The following is a 13874-nucleotide window of genomic DNA, read 5'->3' as shown; positions in this document are numbered from 1 at the left end:
CTATGCGATTGGAAGTTTGGTGAGTAGCGTTACCTACTGCATGCCTCTCAAAGCTGTTTACCTTGAGGTAGCTCCTCCGTGGATACAACACTCGGTACTGCGCTTGCGCACTCTATTGTTACTAAGTAATCCACAATCGATTATTAGTCACTTAATTTTTCGGAAAAAATATAAGATTATAATAGGAAAGTAATGCAGATAGAAATTTATTTTATAAATTGGCGCGTTTGCGGGCAGGTGTGAGGCTGGAGTCTGGCGCTTGGCTGCACGCACTCCTTTCGCCGCAGTTGGGAACTCTTTGCTGCTTGAGCCGCCAAAGGCCCCTGGCATGGCTCATGTAATGACCACGTACATCAGTAAGTAATAACCGGGACCAACGGCTTGACGTGCCTTCCGAAGCACGGATGATCCTACTCTTCGACAAACAGGTGACTGATCACTTGTAATGTCCTAACCAAACTAGGGATCACGAAGTGATTTTTATGATTTATTTTTGGGATTCGAACCCGGGACCTCCAGATCGTACCTATATCGCTCAACCACTGGCCCACGGAGGCAAATATGAAGTAAATGAGACAACATTACATGAGTATCAACATAGTACCTGTACACAGATCTCTCTTAAAATGTCTTCTCCAGACCTCTAAGAAAACCACTTGTGTCGTTTGGCGGCACCGGTTTGGATGCTAGGCTAAATATAGCTCCGACGTACTAGTGCACCTTAGTAAATGCAAATGTCGTTATGGTAATGTGTCGCCGGCGCACAGGACACAGGTCAGCCCACTACGCATGCGCGGTGCGGCGAACCGTCGCGTCGGTGCAATGTCAAGGATGTGGTCGGTGCGTCGTGCGTAGGCGCGTGTGTGACGACAGGATGCGCCGGTGGCGAATGCCAAATGAGATCATAATATTATTTGGGATTAAATACTTTAATTTTCATGAAATCTTAAAGTTGAAAATTAACATATGAACTAAGTAGGTATAACACTTAGTTCATGCTGAAATTCTTTGATAATGAATTTTATAAGTATTTAAGGCAACCTAAATAATAAAAAAACCCTTGTAGTAGAGTACAAACTCTGCACATACTGGCCTTTTGTTCGGACCATCATCATTTTAAATTACGAAATTCTCATTCCATTCCATTCGCATTTCCTTTCATTCTACTCACTTTTGACTCACTGAATCTCCGACCTTCATAAAAACAACAAGTGTATTATACCGTTTAGGGCCGTGCCCTGTAAATCCTTAGTCTTGAATCTTTTTGAAATGTGTATATTGTGAACTATTATTTTTGTGACTATGTTACTAAGTTTTGTGAAGTGTTTTTAATAAACTGTATATATATTGCTGCTTGCTGTTGCTTCTACTTTTTCACCAATCATTCCCCTACTCTGCCGGCACGTCGGGATACCATATCCTCACCTCTCGGCGTGCCGCACCCTCAGGCCTGTTGTTTAAATTTTGTACCAGGAGAGAGCCCTCAACGCTCTTCATTTGCCCGGACAAATAGTAAATGCCATATAAATGATTGATTATGATTATGATTATGCGGCAAATATACAATAAGTCACGTTAAAAAAAGACGTGTAAACCTATCATTGGCCCTGATTCCTGCAGCCACCTCCTAATTTTGTTTTAAGTTGTACTTGTCATTTTCTTAGAAAAGGGAAAGATGATAGACAAATGTCAATTTTAAAATGAATGAATAGCTCGGGTGAATCAAATATATATCTCGCTGGTATGCAAACTGTTTGCCGTGTGTTGTCAACTTAATTCAGTCGGGTTATTGACCATTGTAAAATTGTTAGAAGGTTGTTTTAGATTAGTGCCTAAAATTTATGTGTGCTCCATAAATTTTATGCTTGTCGATTATCCGTCCCTTTCCTTTTCGGCGGATAAGAAAATGACAGATATAACTTAAAATAAAATTAGATGCTGTGTAATGGCCTCCGTGGTCCAGTAGTTGAGCGTTGGGCTCACGATCTGGAGGTCCTGGGTTCGAATCCCGGTGGGGACGTATCACAAAAATCACCTTGTGATCCCTAGTTTGGTTGGAAATTAAGACGATCCGTGCTTCGGAAGGCACGTTACAACTTTCTGATGTAAGTACGTAGTCGTTACATGAGTCATGTCAGGGGCCTTTGGCGGCTCAATAGTAACCCTGACACCAAGGTTGATGCGATTGGTAATCCACCTCACAACCCACACGATAGAAGAAGAAGAAGCAACACGATTATAAATGCAAAGTTGTACAACATAAAGTATCCAGTTATGTTATTTGTCACACCACACTTTGTATTTGTATACGTGTACAGAATAAAGAAATGAACTCATTGTTATTTTTTATCGCTCCACTATACCTTATGAGGATGAATACTGGCCATCAGTCATGGCTGATATCACTCTAGAATTATCTAGAGTAGGTTGTCTCGTTTACCATTGGTCAGGTACCATTTTGAAATTTGAAAAAAGCGGCCAAGTGCGAGTCAGACCCGCCTATGAAAGGTTCCGTAGCAGCATGTAACATAATATAAAAGTTGTTGTAGTTCGTTGTAACTTTGATCGATGTTTTAATATTGTGTATTTTATTAATCTCCCTATACAAACCGTACCAGCTAATTGCGCATTTAGTATGGGAGACCAAAATGCTTTTTTAATATTTCGATACATGTTCCTTGGAAAAAGTTGTTCAGTTTCACGGTCAGAACCACGTCCAAAAATTGGACACGAACCTCCGCTCAGGACGTCGGCTGAGAAAGAAAGAATCGACCCTTGTGGGTTATAGAATCAGTAGATACCACTTACTTACTGCTTTTTTATTATTATGCAGATTAGTAAGTTGATTAGTGAGTTGATTGGTTGGCGGGAGGAAGAGAAGAATGGCGGTTACTCCACCGACAAGAGCGCAGCTCTTAAATAGAGAGAGAGAGAGATTAGTAAGTGCGCTTACAGCCTGGCGACTATGGTGTCGACGACGATGTCGATGGTCTGTATGCACCCTAAGGTGCTGCTAGCTGGTGTTACATGAAAATTCATAAGCAAAAGATAAATCTGAAACTGTAAACTCTTATTGAAAGTGAAGATATCTCAAATCAAGATTCAGCACCCCTTATCAGTGACCTTGTGTTATCGATTTATCATTGAGATAAACAATATAAGAATTTATCATTTACATTTTTTAACAAATGTGTAAAGTATCTTCTTCGCAGTAGATTAAAATATTATACTACCAAGAGTAATGATATTAATTTACGAGACACGTTCTTGTCGGTGTAGCATTCTCCACTCCAAATATCTCTATCCAATTGTTTCACTTCCTTATAAGACACGATGTTCGCCTTCTCTTTAATCTGTTCCATGTAAGCTCTTCTTGGTCTTCCCCTTCCTCTCTTTCCTTCTATCTCCCCTTTCATTAATTTAATAAACATTATGTGTCTTATCTTAATAAGTGACCAATCATCTTGTATCTTCTGGTAAATAGTCGTTAATATATAAATACTGTCACGTTGGTTTATTAGAAAGCTCAGTGAGGTTTGGGTACTTAGTTCATCTTGCGATAGATGTAGTATCTCTGACTACCCCAATTGGGATATAGTCGTGAGCTTAAGTTATGTTTATAAATACTGTGTAGAGTAGATGTTGCTAACCTATTTCGTATTTTTTTCAAGTCAAAGTTACATCCGGCAATATAAGGAATACGATGAAGAAGACACATTTGAAATCGTAATTTGGAATCGTGAGAATCGCCACTGTTATTGTTATGATAGGAAGTCCACTCCCGCGCACATATTTGGCAACAGCGCCTGTAGTAAACATCCTCTGTGGAAACAGTTTACTAAATAATGCTGAGCTGCGGAACCCATGTCGGGTGTTGTTAAACTCGCGCGCACAATTATTGACATTCGCCGAACGCGATATGTTGTCATATAGGGACCCCGGGAAGTTTAACTATATCCACCAAACTGTAAAGCGTTATCATAATATTATCACTGTTAACGACATCACATGATCTTCATCTTTTTGGGAGCCGGAAGATGTTTACTTTCACTTTGCTAACAAGATCATGTTAAGTATTGGAGATTTGTGAGAATGTTTAGGTTCCTTTGGGTTGTTAGAAAACAGTTTCAGCATGTTTTTAAAAAAAAAACTTGATAAAGTTGTCTGTTTCCTGATGCCAGTGTTGAGCAGTTAAAAAAACAATTAATGTCACGGGCAACAAATAATTGTGTAGCGAATCGCCGTTGTTCACAGTTGACAAACTAGCGGTACTTCAGTTGGCAATATGCTACAGAATAAGCAATATGAGTATACTTATTTATTTATTACCTATAAACGAATCTCTAATCTCTAAGGTCTAATCTAAGATCGCATCTTGAGGAGCTCGGTGGCGCAGCGGTCAACGCGCTCGGTCTGCGATTGTTGAAGTAAAGCAACTTTCGCAGAGGCCGGTCATAGGATGGGTGACCACAAAAAAAAACATTTCATGTCGAGCTCCTCCGTGCTTTGGAAGGCACGTTAAGCCTTTGGTCCCGGCTGCATTAGCAGTCGTTAATAACCACCCAACCAATCCATCCATCTAAGAAAGCAATGTTGCAATTTGACATTTGCGTACTTATATAGAAGTAAGTGCGCAATGCAAACAACTGCCAAATAGCAATATTGCTTTCTTAGATGAATTGCTTCGATGTGGCCATTTTACCCCCCTGATTCGCCAATAATTCGTGACTTAGGGACATCAGCGACGAAGTGAGCGGTGTGTCTTTTCTTGACGTGACTTATTGTAGATTTGCCGAAAATGGCATTATAGGAGTACAATGTATCACAAGTTACACACTCTCAAAAAAAAACATACGATTTCTACATAATTAACAAGGCTCTCTCCACCGACTCTATGTACATTATCCTGATATTTAATTTTCCTCTTACAAATCATACCTACAGGTAAATCAAACGAAACAGAGGCAACATGACGCATACTTATTTAAATATGTCTTACACATTCGAAATAGGTAAGTAAGTATTTCATTTATTTATTAAGTATTCTGTGAAACAGACAATGGCACAGTTGGTAGATAAACTGTCGCGAATCGTAAATATGCGAGCCTATTCTTTGAGAATAGTAGCTAACTATTTTCTCGGAGTTTTGCAAATATTTTTACCTGTAGTTTATATAACCATGTTCATATTTGTTAACAGTAAAATAAGTATATAAATTGAAGAGAAAAATAAATAAGAAAACAGAGAAAGGTGATACATTCTTTTATCCTTGATGAACTTACTCTTGGCTACAAAGTATTCCGAAGGCAAAGTAGAAGCCTATGATGGAGCGAGCTTTCCTAGAAGATGCCTAGTTCACTCAGGTCTTAAAGGTTGTCGGGTTATACGAACTCGGAAATACAAACGACGGTAGGGAATTCTACTCATAGGACTGCGCATAATATTAAAGATAAGAGGCCGCATTTTATAAATATTGTCCTTTTTCCTATTATCATGTTCTTCCCCGTGTGTTGTTGTAGAAAGATATTATAGGAGATAAGATTTAGAATAACAAATTAATGATTATTATCAAAAGTTAACAAAACTATCTAATTACTTGAAATTATTGTTTCAATTACGTAACACCATCAGTGGCTTCCGGTTAGAAAACCCAGAAAAAGTAAATTAAAAAAAAAAAGCAATTAAGAAATTACGTTTCCTGTCAAACTTTTTGTGCCCTAATTGTCATCAGTACACTTAGCCCTACACATTCTAGTCGGTGCGGTGGTGATTGGAAAGTGGTTTGTTGACGGTGGTGGTCGATGGTCGACAGCCAGTAGTCGATGAAGGTCGAGTTATGAAATATTTGGCCACCGGCTCTCTAGTTGCGACATCTCACAACGACCTGCGCACTACTGCACCAGATTTTGAGGCAGGTTTGACCCAGTAAAATACCTCTATATTCCGCACATCTATCTCAATATTCAATAACTTGATTATACATACATCGCCTATTTCCCGTCTGGGTAGTAAGTCTAAAAATAGCTTGCGTTTTCCTAAGTATATTCGAGATCAGATAATATAAAATAAAATAATTATCGGAGTGCTTTGTTCCTCACTTCTAGATTTCTCAAACACATCTCAAATATGCGTAAACCTTTTCAAGGGTAGAATTCCTTATTAGGAGCCGTGGTAGCCCAGTTGGTAGAACGCTTGCCTCTCACTTTGAGGTCACAGATTCGAATTCAGCACAGGCCTAAACCAATGATTGTCGAAATTGTTTTCGAATTCATGTTTGGATCATAAATGATTATCACGTGCTCAGCGGTGAAGGAAAACATCGTGAGGAAACCCACATTTCCGAGAAATGGATTGCGAGGTATATGACATACCTGTATTGGGCTGGTTTTACTTTTTTTTGTTGGAAGGTCAGACAGGCGGTCGCTTCTGTCAAATCTTCTGGTTAGGTAAGCGGACTCCCTAGGGAGATGAATGTATTCCTTCAGTTGCGGCCCTAGCAAAATATCTTTTAAAAATGTTGTTTACGGCCACCCGGTATGAGTTTTAATGTGGCCGCAATCTAACCCGATAAAGTTTTAGTTTGCGGCCAGGATGAACCAGTCTTGGTGATTTTGGCGCCCCCCCCCATTCCGGCGCCCGGTAGGGTGGTACACCTCGCACCGCTGTAGGGCTGCCACTATATTCCTTATTAGCAAACATGTTTGATTTAGCGTGAGTTATCACGACTGGCGTGTAACGTCCGTATCGGCGATCGATATTATCGTCTTCACGCAGATCCGAAACGCATAAAACAATGAGAAACACGCTCATTGCAATGCGTGTGCGACGCGCTGCGTGCCCTGGCCAATTGATGTTGAAACGCTCATTATACCATGCTGCACGTTACTTAATGGCCTTCATGAAGCTAGCGAAAACATTGAAGTTAGGTCATAGGTACTTATGTTATTTAGCTACCCATTTCAAGATTCATTTATTTATATTTACGGGTGATTTTTATTGCACATTTGAGACCAGGGGAGTCGATAAATGAATAAAAACTCTTTGGTGCAAATCCGCCATGGAGCATCAAACCGGAGTTCCACGTTTGAAAAGCAAGCTGGTGATCACACACATATTTTTTTATATTTTAATAAACGATAATAGCGTATCTTTGTCCTTTACTGTCATAACTCATAAGATACATACCGCAGTATGGGGATGTTTCACGTCACTATGAGGTCGTGCACCACGATCAGCCATTATCAGCTAGAGTGAACCCGGTGATTATGTAAAGAATGCACGCGGTATTGAAACATTGATTCATTGAATCGATACAATTGAATTGACGGAATTACAGTAGAATGATCGATCAACGACGAAGTTGTAACTGGGATGTTCAAATTGTAGTAAGTGTGGAAGACGTTATTGCCATAAAATGATCTCTAATTATGTACCTACGTGATGCGAAAAATAATAACCATGGACCTAAGATAAGAAGTCGGTTAATTATTTATTGTAAGTATATAAAAAAATGCTGTCCCGCGAATGACGGACTTTCCATGCTACGTTCGCGCTTTCCTAAAAAACAATATAGTTGGCGCTGTAAAGAATTTCCTTCGTTTAAAAAGGTTTAAATAGGTAGTTGAACATTACATGACGTTAAAAGCCGCCTCGGATATAGGTATTCTTCAGAAACGTGTTGTCAACTAAACCACATGGTTCAATGTTCATTTCCCATTCCTCGATATTTCACACCCATCCATCCCCTCCTCATACATAATAGTTACACAATAATTGGCGGCCTCCGTGGTCCAGTGGTTGAGCATTGAACTCACGATCTGTTCGAATCTCTGAGATTGTGATTGATATTGAGTTCTGAGATTGTCACTGAGATCCCGCAATGTCCCAACATTGCAGGCTGATCACCTGATTCTCCGAAAGTAAGATGATCTGTGCTTCGGAGGGCACGTTTAACAGTTCCCGGGGGAAGTAAGTATGTAGTCGTTACATGAGCTTTGTCAGGGGCTTTTGGCGGCTCAATAGTAATCCTAACAATAGAATAGATGAGGTCGATTATTGGTGTCAGAACTCACACGAGAGAACAATGGTGACGTCATTTGACAGGTCGGACGATGTTTCGGCAGTTCGTTCCGTTGGTGTTGTTCCGTCGGGTTGGCAGCACTGTGGTGCAGCGGTCACGTGTGTCCCAGCGGCCCATTTGATTTAATTTAAAACAATATGCTCCATTGGCGGATTGCAGCAATCATGCTACAGATTCGCTCGCTTATTGCGGATGTCGGCCATTAATCGACATTCGCGACACTGGCACTTATCCTGCTTCTAGAACGTAGTGTTGTTTTGGAAATTGCTGCGCCGGCGCATGTCGTACTGACTACGTTGTTCCGACAATGCTTTATAAGACCGCAGATATCCATGGGATTTTATTGCTTATCACAAAATATTTTGAAAGTAAGAAGGTGCTTGCAGTATTTTTGCCTCCACACACAAGAAACCACTAGATTATGTTTTATTACTTTATCTGGAGTACATTTTACAGTTTATTTTTTATACTGTGTGGCTCGTGTCAGTGTTATTGTTGGATCGGCTCCCGCGCATTGTGTGTGACACGCAGCGACGGCACCGCGCTTGTTATGTTTACCCATACCTACTTGGTTAAATTCCTTCTTTCTGTTGGATTTTGTACAAAATAAAAATCAAACTGTGCTACAATTTGTAATTTTTTTTAATAAGTTCTGTAATTGTAAGTAGCTACTTAATTGTTGGATGTAAATCATGTCCCTAGCATTATCCCGTTTTCGCCAGGGTCCGCTTACCTACCCTGAAGATTCGACAGGTCCGGTTTTTTACAGAAGCGACTGCCTGTCTGACCTTCCAACCCGCAAAGAAAAAACCAGCCCAAAACAGGTTACGTCAGATACCTCCGAAAATGCATGTCTCGGGAATGTGGGTTTCCTCAAGATGTTTTCCTTTACCACTGAGCACGTGATAATCATTTATGATCCGAATATGAATTTCAACAAATTCGACAAGCATTGGTTTAGGCCTGTGCTGGATTCGAACCTGTGACCTGTGTTGGATGTAAATAAAACTACTTTATAATGCAAGTGCGTGTCATTGATATTATGTTAAAACCAAAAGTTTAAGTTTTCTCATTTAAGTTTTCTCGTTTGTCTATAATAATACCCCTGATGAGGGTTGATGGGGTTGGTAATCCACCTTTTCATTTTCATTACAACGAGAGAAGACACAACACACCTTACAACCTACAAAATTCTTTCACAAATGGTCGGAGTTTTGTTGCCTACTCTTGTATCAGGTGTTGTTGGATTATTTTCGACATCTGTTTCAATAGTAATTGATGGTTGGTGGAACCGTACTTATTTAAGTAGGTGCCACCTGTTTTCAATGTAACAAATAAAGTTGACATTTATACATCAATGAAGTCGATTCGGGCAACCACCAACTTAATTTGACAGGACTAAAACTAACTTCATCTCTTTCTTTCACGTATTGTTAGTAAAGGACGGCACTAATTTATGAGCTGTCAAACTAATGAGCAGCAATTTATTTTTATTTATTTATTAATACACAGAGTAAAGACAATCCACCATCCGAATCTAATTAGCCAATGGCTTATAATATCCACTTGCTTCATGTCTCATTGCTAATAAACAGTCTTATGTTATAAGGCTTCCACAAAGCTAGGTGATTACTGCTCAAGCTTATGACAAATTCGATAAGTGTGAGCGTATCTATTTGTTTTGGGTAAATCTTCTTCTATCGTGTGGGTCGTGACCTGCCTACCCTGGTGTCAGGGCTGTTATGGAGCTGCCACAGGCTTCTAACTTAGCTCTTATAAATAATTGGTTGTCTTCTATCGAGTGGGTTGTGAGATGGATTACCAACCACATCAACCCTGGTGTCAGGGTTATTATTGAGCCGCCAAAAGCCCCTGACATGACAGGTTGTGCGTTTTGCGTTTCGGAAATCAGAAATCAGAAATCAGAATCATTTATTCAACGTAATTATCATGGATAAACTTGTTGAAGGTCAATGTAACATTTTTGAATTTACGTCATTTCGCAAGGTGTTATGGCTGAGGAGAAGAAATGACAAGAAACTGCAACAGCAACACATCTTTTAAAAACCAATGAGGATATACATTACAAGTTATTTAATAACTAGAGGAACACATTCAATACCAGACATTTTTATCATTTAGGATTTTTAATTAAAACATTTAGGAAGTATGTGACCTAAACTGCGTTGCGCTGGTTTTCCCTTCGAGGGTTCGCATGTAAGACAGGCTGTCGCTTCTGTAAAAAAACTGGCCTATTAAATCTTCAGGCGGATAACGCCAGGGAGATGATGAATAGTCGTAACCTTAAAGTGTCTTCTGTAGCAAGGAATCATGTTATTTAAAGACGAACAGGCCATTTAGCCTGCAATATCGTAACCAACCTAAGAGTAGTCTCACAAAAATATTTTTTTCTGGGAACGTAACACAGAACCTCCCAGATCAGCACTCAGACGCTCTAACCACTACTCCACTCCGGACACACCCCGGACACTTCATACAAGACATCTTGTTTTACACAGACACTATCGTACACACACATATGTGTGTGCGACGTCTGGCGCCCATTCGATTGAAGACTAAAGTTAAACCGAGGGGAGGTGCGGTAAACGTCAGGTGGGGAGCAGAGAGTTGCCATTCTGTACAAAGTAATATTCCTTATTCTATGCCACTAGTCCACATACTTAGGTCGTTTTAGGCAAATTAGAAATAAGTAACCTTCAAACAGTTTGAGCGCCAGTATATAAATATTAACATTCAATATTAATATACAATTAACATTAATCGACTACAAATTTGAACTGCTCTTGTTAACGAAGTCGTACCTACAATGTGACCGTGAATTAGTCAATGAGAAATAATACAGGAAAATCGACAAATGGAGTATTGATGGACGCGACTAATAACCGCAATATTGATAACCATTTTGTTACAACTTAATTATTGTCAGTACTTTGAAATCTATTGTGATAAAGTAATTGCTTAGGTAAGTTTTTAATTTACAAATGCTATCGTCACAACGCTAGTATTGGAGATTATAAATTATCATTCACGTCCATAACTCCCATCTTCTTCTCTTGTGTGGGTTGAGAGGTGGATTACCAATTTACCACCCTCATCAACCTTATGTGTCAGGGTTACTATTGAGCCGCCAAAGGTCACTGACATGGTCATCTAACGACTACATACTTACATCAGTCAGTAGTAACCGGGACCAACGGCTTAACGTGCCTTCCGAAGCACGGATATAACTTCCCATCGAACTGGGCAGACAAAAAAGGTACCTAATCTAATTTTGATACGATAAAAATAATGATGACCAGTGGTAGAATATGCCGCTTATTTGCCTAAACGTATGGTACTTCATCTTATCGCCCATTATGATGGTCCATCTTGTGATAATGGATATAATAGGAATATAAACAGCTGAACACGTTCCACATTTTTAGTCGGTCCCAACCAAACAGAACATTTTTATTATCGAATAATGTAAACATTTTTGCATAATACTGAGAAAACTAGTTTTGGTCCTAGTTTAAAAATAGTTTTAAATACTACTTCCTCTAAATGCTTTGTGTCAAACCGTGGTAAGCGAAACTGACTGAGAATAATGTAACGTAAAGTAAGATGAAATGATCTCGATGACCTCTGTTGGGTGGTGGGTGAACCTAGGTTCGATTTCCTGTCGAGTCAGTTAACCAGTTATCAGGGTGTACACGTTACTCTATCAAGGCCCAGCTTAGTTTGTGGACCTTTGGCAATTGACGTTGACACAAATTAGAAGCACAATGCTGACGATTCTGGCACCAATACTTATTTTAATCTCACCATCTAACATTATCCCGTTTTTCACAGGGTGTCCTTGTGTTATACGTAGCAGTGCGATAGAGTATCCCTCTTATGTGTCACGTTAGGGTAGGTTTGTGCCCACGCCCAGCAGTGGGAACTATTAGGCTGTGTTCATTATTATAAAAGTAACATACATACATGAAATTACGTCTGTAACCCCTAATAGGATGAGCAAAACCATAAGAAATTAAAGAAAAAACTTGCAACGATACGTTGGCTCGTTTGCAGGTTTATTTTTAAAAAGGCACTGTTGATACGTAGTCCTGAGATGGATATAATGAACCTGATAGTGATAAGGGATAAGCCCATAACAATTGTCCATAGTTGCAAAGGAGGCAATCCTTCTGTCGGATTATATGTAAAATAATGCACGTTACGTTTATCGCTGTAAGTGTAAATAGAGCACTGACTAACGTCAGATATGGTTACTGTATTATTTTTTGTAAGTAAAGTAAGGGAATACTTTATTTTATTAAACATTTCCTCGATTTATTATGAAAGTTATGACATGAATATGATCTGCGTTGATTGAATATTTGCTATTGTATCCGGCTGCGCGTGCGTCGTTCGTTCGGTGGTAATAAACAAACAAACAAGAATCACAGAGTTACGCGCGTGTTAGCTAACATGCGCCCGCGCATCCAGAGGTCAGCTGTCATGTCATTGATAACAATAGCACCTGGATGATCAATTCATAATGTAGACGCTCAGAACAATTCGATTTTACATTTAAATATTTTATAATCTGTAGGTATTTTGTGTTAGAAACAAATGATTATTTAGAATACGCTGTTTAAAAACAGTAACGATGGTAGGTTTGATAGCAAACAATTATTAAGTATCTTATCTTTAACTATCGGTCAAACTTTGAAATTTACTTTCCTACTCTCGGCAAAATTTGCCATTATGCGAGACCGAGAATTTAGAACACGATGTTATTAATTAATAACTGCTTGCTTGTTCTTAATAGTTACTGCGAAACACATAGCTAACATTCAAATAGTTAAAATAATAAGTTAGGTATGCCAAGGACATTCTTAAGTTTAAAGTCACGAATCTATTAAGTAATTAAATTAAAATAAAATCATAGATTAAAAACTCACCAATAAAACTGTTGAAAGGTTCACAAAAACACAATTTCTTTTTTCAAAATTTGAAGTTCCGAATGCACTCGCGTATTCGAACGTAAAATAAAAAAGTAAAATGTTAGAAACGGCGCGAACGTGGGCGCGAGTTGGCGGACGGCGGCATTGTGTCGAGCTCGCAGCCGCGGCCGCGACACCGCGCGCGATTTCGACACCACACCACACCGCCTGACGATTCACATACCGATATACGCAAAAATGACATTGTATTAAAATGCATTGTAAGTATATCACATGCTATGTAATATAGAATTAACTGTTCTTACTTTGGGATTTGTATATTATGTATATTTCTGATGAACTGTTGTGTTGGGATCTGTCCTGTAAAGATGGCTCTGAAGCGTGGATAAATAAATAAATAATAAATAAATAAACTCACGCCTGTTATGGGGTAGGCAGGGCCAAAAGTAATCAGAAGATAAGTTGTAGGTATCGGTCCATCGCCCTTATATACATATAAATAAGAACCTACCAACTTAGGTAAGTATATCATTCTAGAAAGGTTACAATCCCTCTGTCATTATGATGATGGTTATCATTAGGAAGTACCTATGAGCTGATTCATCATATCCATTTTACTGCAGTACGACGTGTCTGCAAGGTGTTCTTGATGACTTCTGTTCGTACCGATAGGGATTAGCTTTCAAAATCCATGCGAGCATCAACAGGTACGCGAATCAACAAACACTTGCGCAGATGCGCCTGCGCTGATTGACATGTCAAACCTGAACTAATCGTAATCACGTACCGGTGGCACTAGGAAGTGATGTAACTATTACATACTGACCTTAACGTAGGAATGA

The 13874-nt window shown here is 39.2% G+C and overlaps 1 protein-coding gene across 2 annotated transcripts in view; it reads right to left on the bottom strand.

Annotated features, from left to right (window-relative positions):
• Positions 1-13874, bottom strand: part of LOC126375337 (high affinity copper uptake protein 1-like) — a 34180-nt gene that overhangs the window by 16459 nt on the left and 3847 nt on the right. Inside the window, exon 1 of one of the 2 annotated variants that reach the window (XM_050022280.1) lies at positions 13030-13198. The exons of the other annotated variant lie outside the window; for it this stretch is intronic. The gene's annotated coding sequence lies outside the window, so the exon portion shown is untranslated. Of the gene's footprint in view, positions 1-13029; positions 13199-13874 lie in introns of those variants that run through there. 2 annotated transcript variants of the gene reach the window in all.

This window comes from Pectinophora gossypiella, chromosome 18, assembly GCF_024362695.1.
Source record: "Pectinophora gossypiella chromosome 18, ilPecGoss1.1, whole genome shotgun sequence".
NCBI lineage: Eukaryota > Metazoa > Arthropoda > Insecta > Lepidoptera > Gelechiidae > Pectinophora > Pectinophora gossypiella.
The sequence above is the reverse complement of the archived record's forward strand: the minus strand, read 5'-3'. Positions and strand labels throughout refer to the sequence as shown.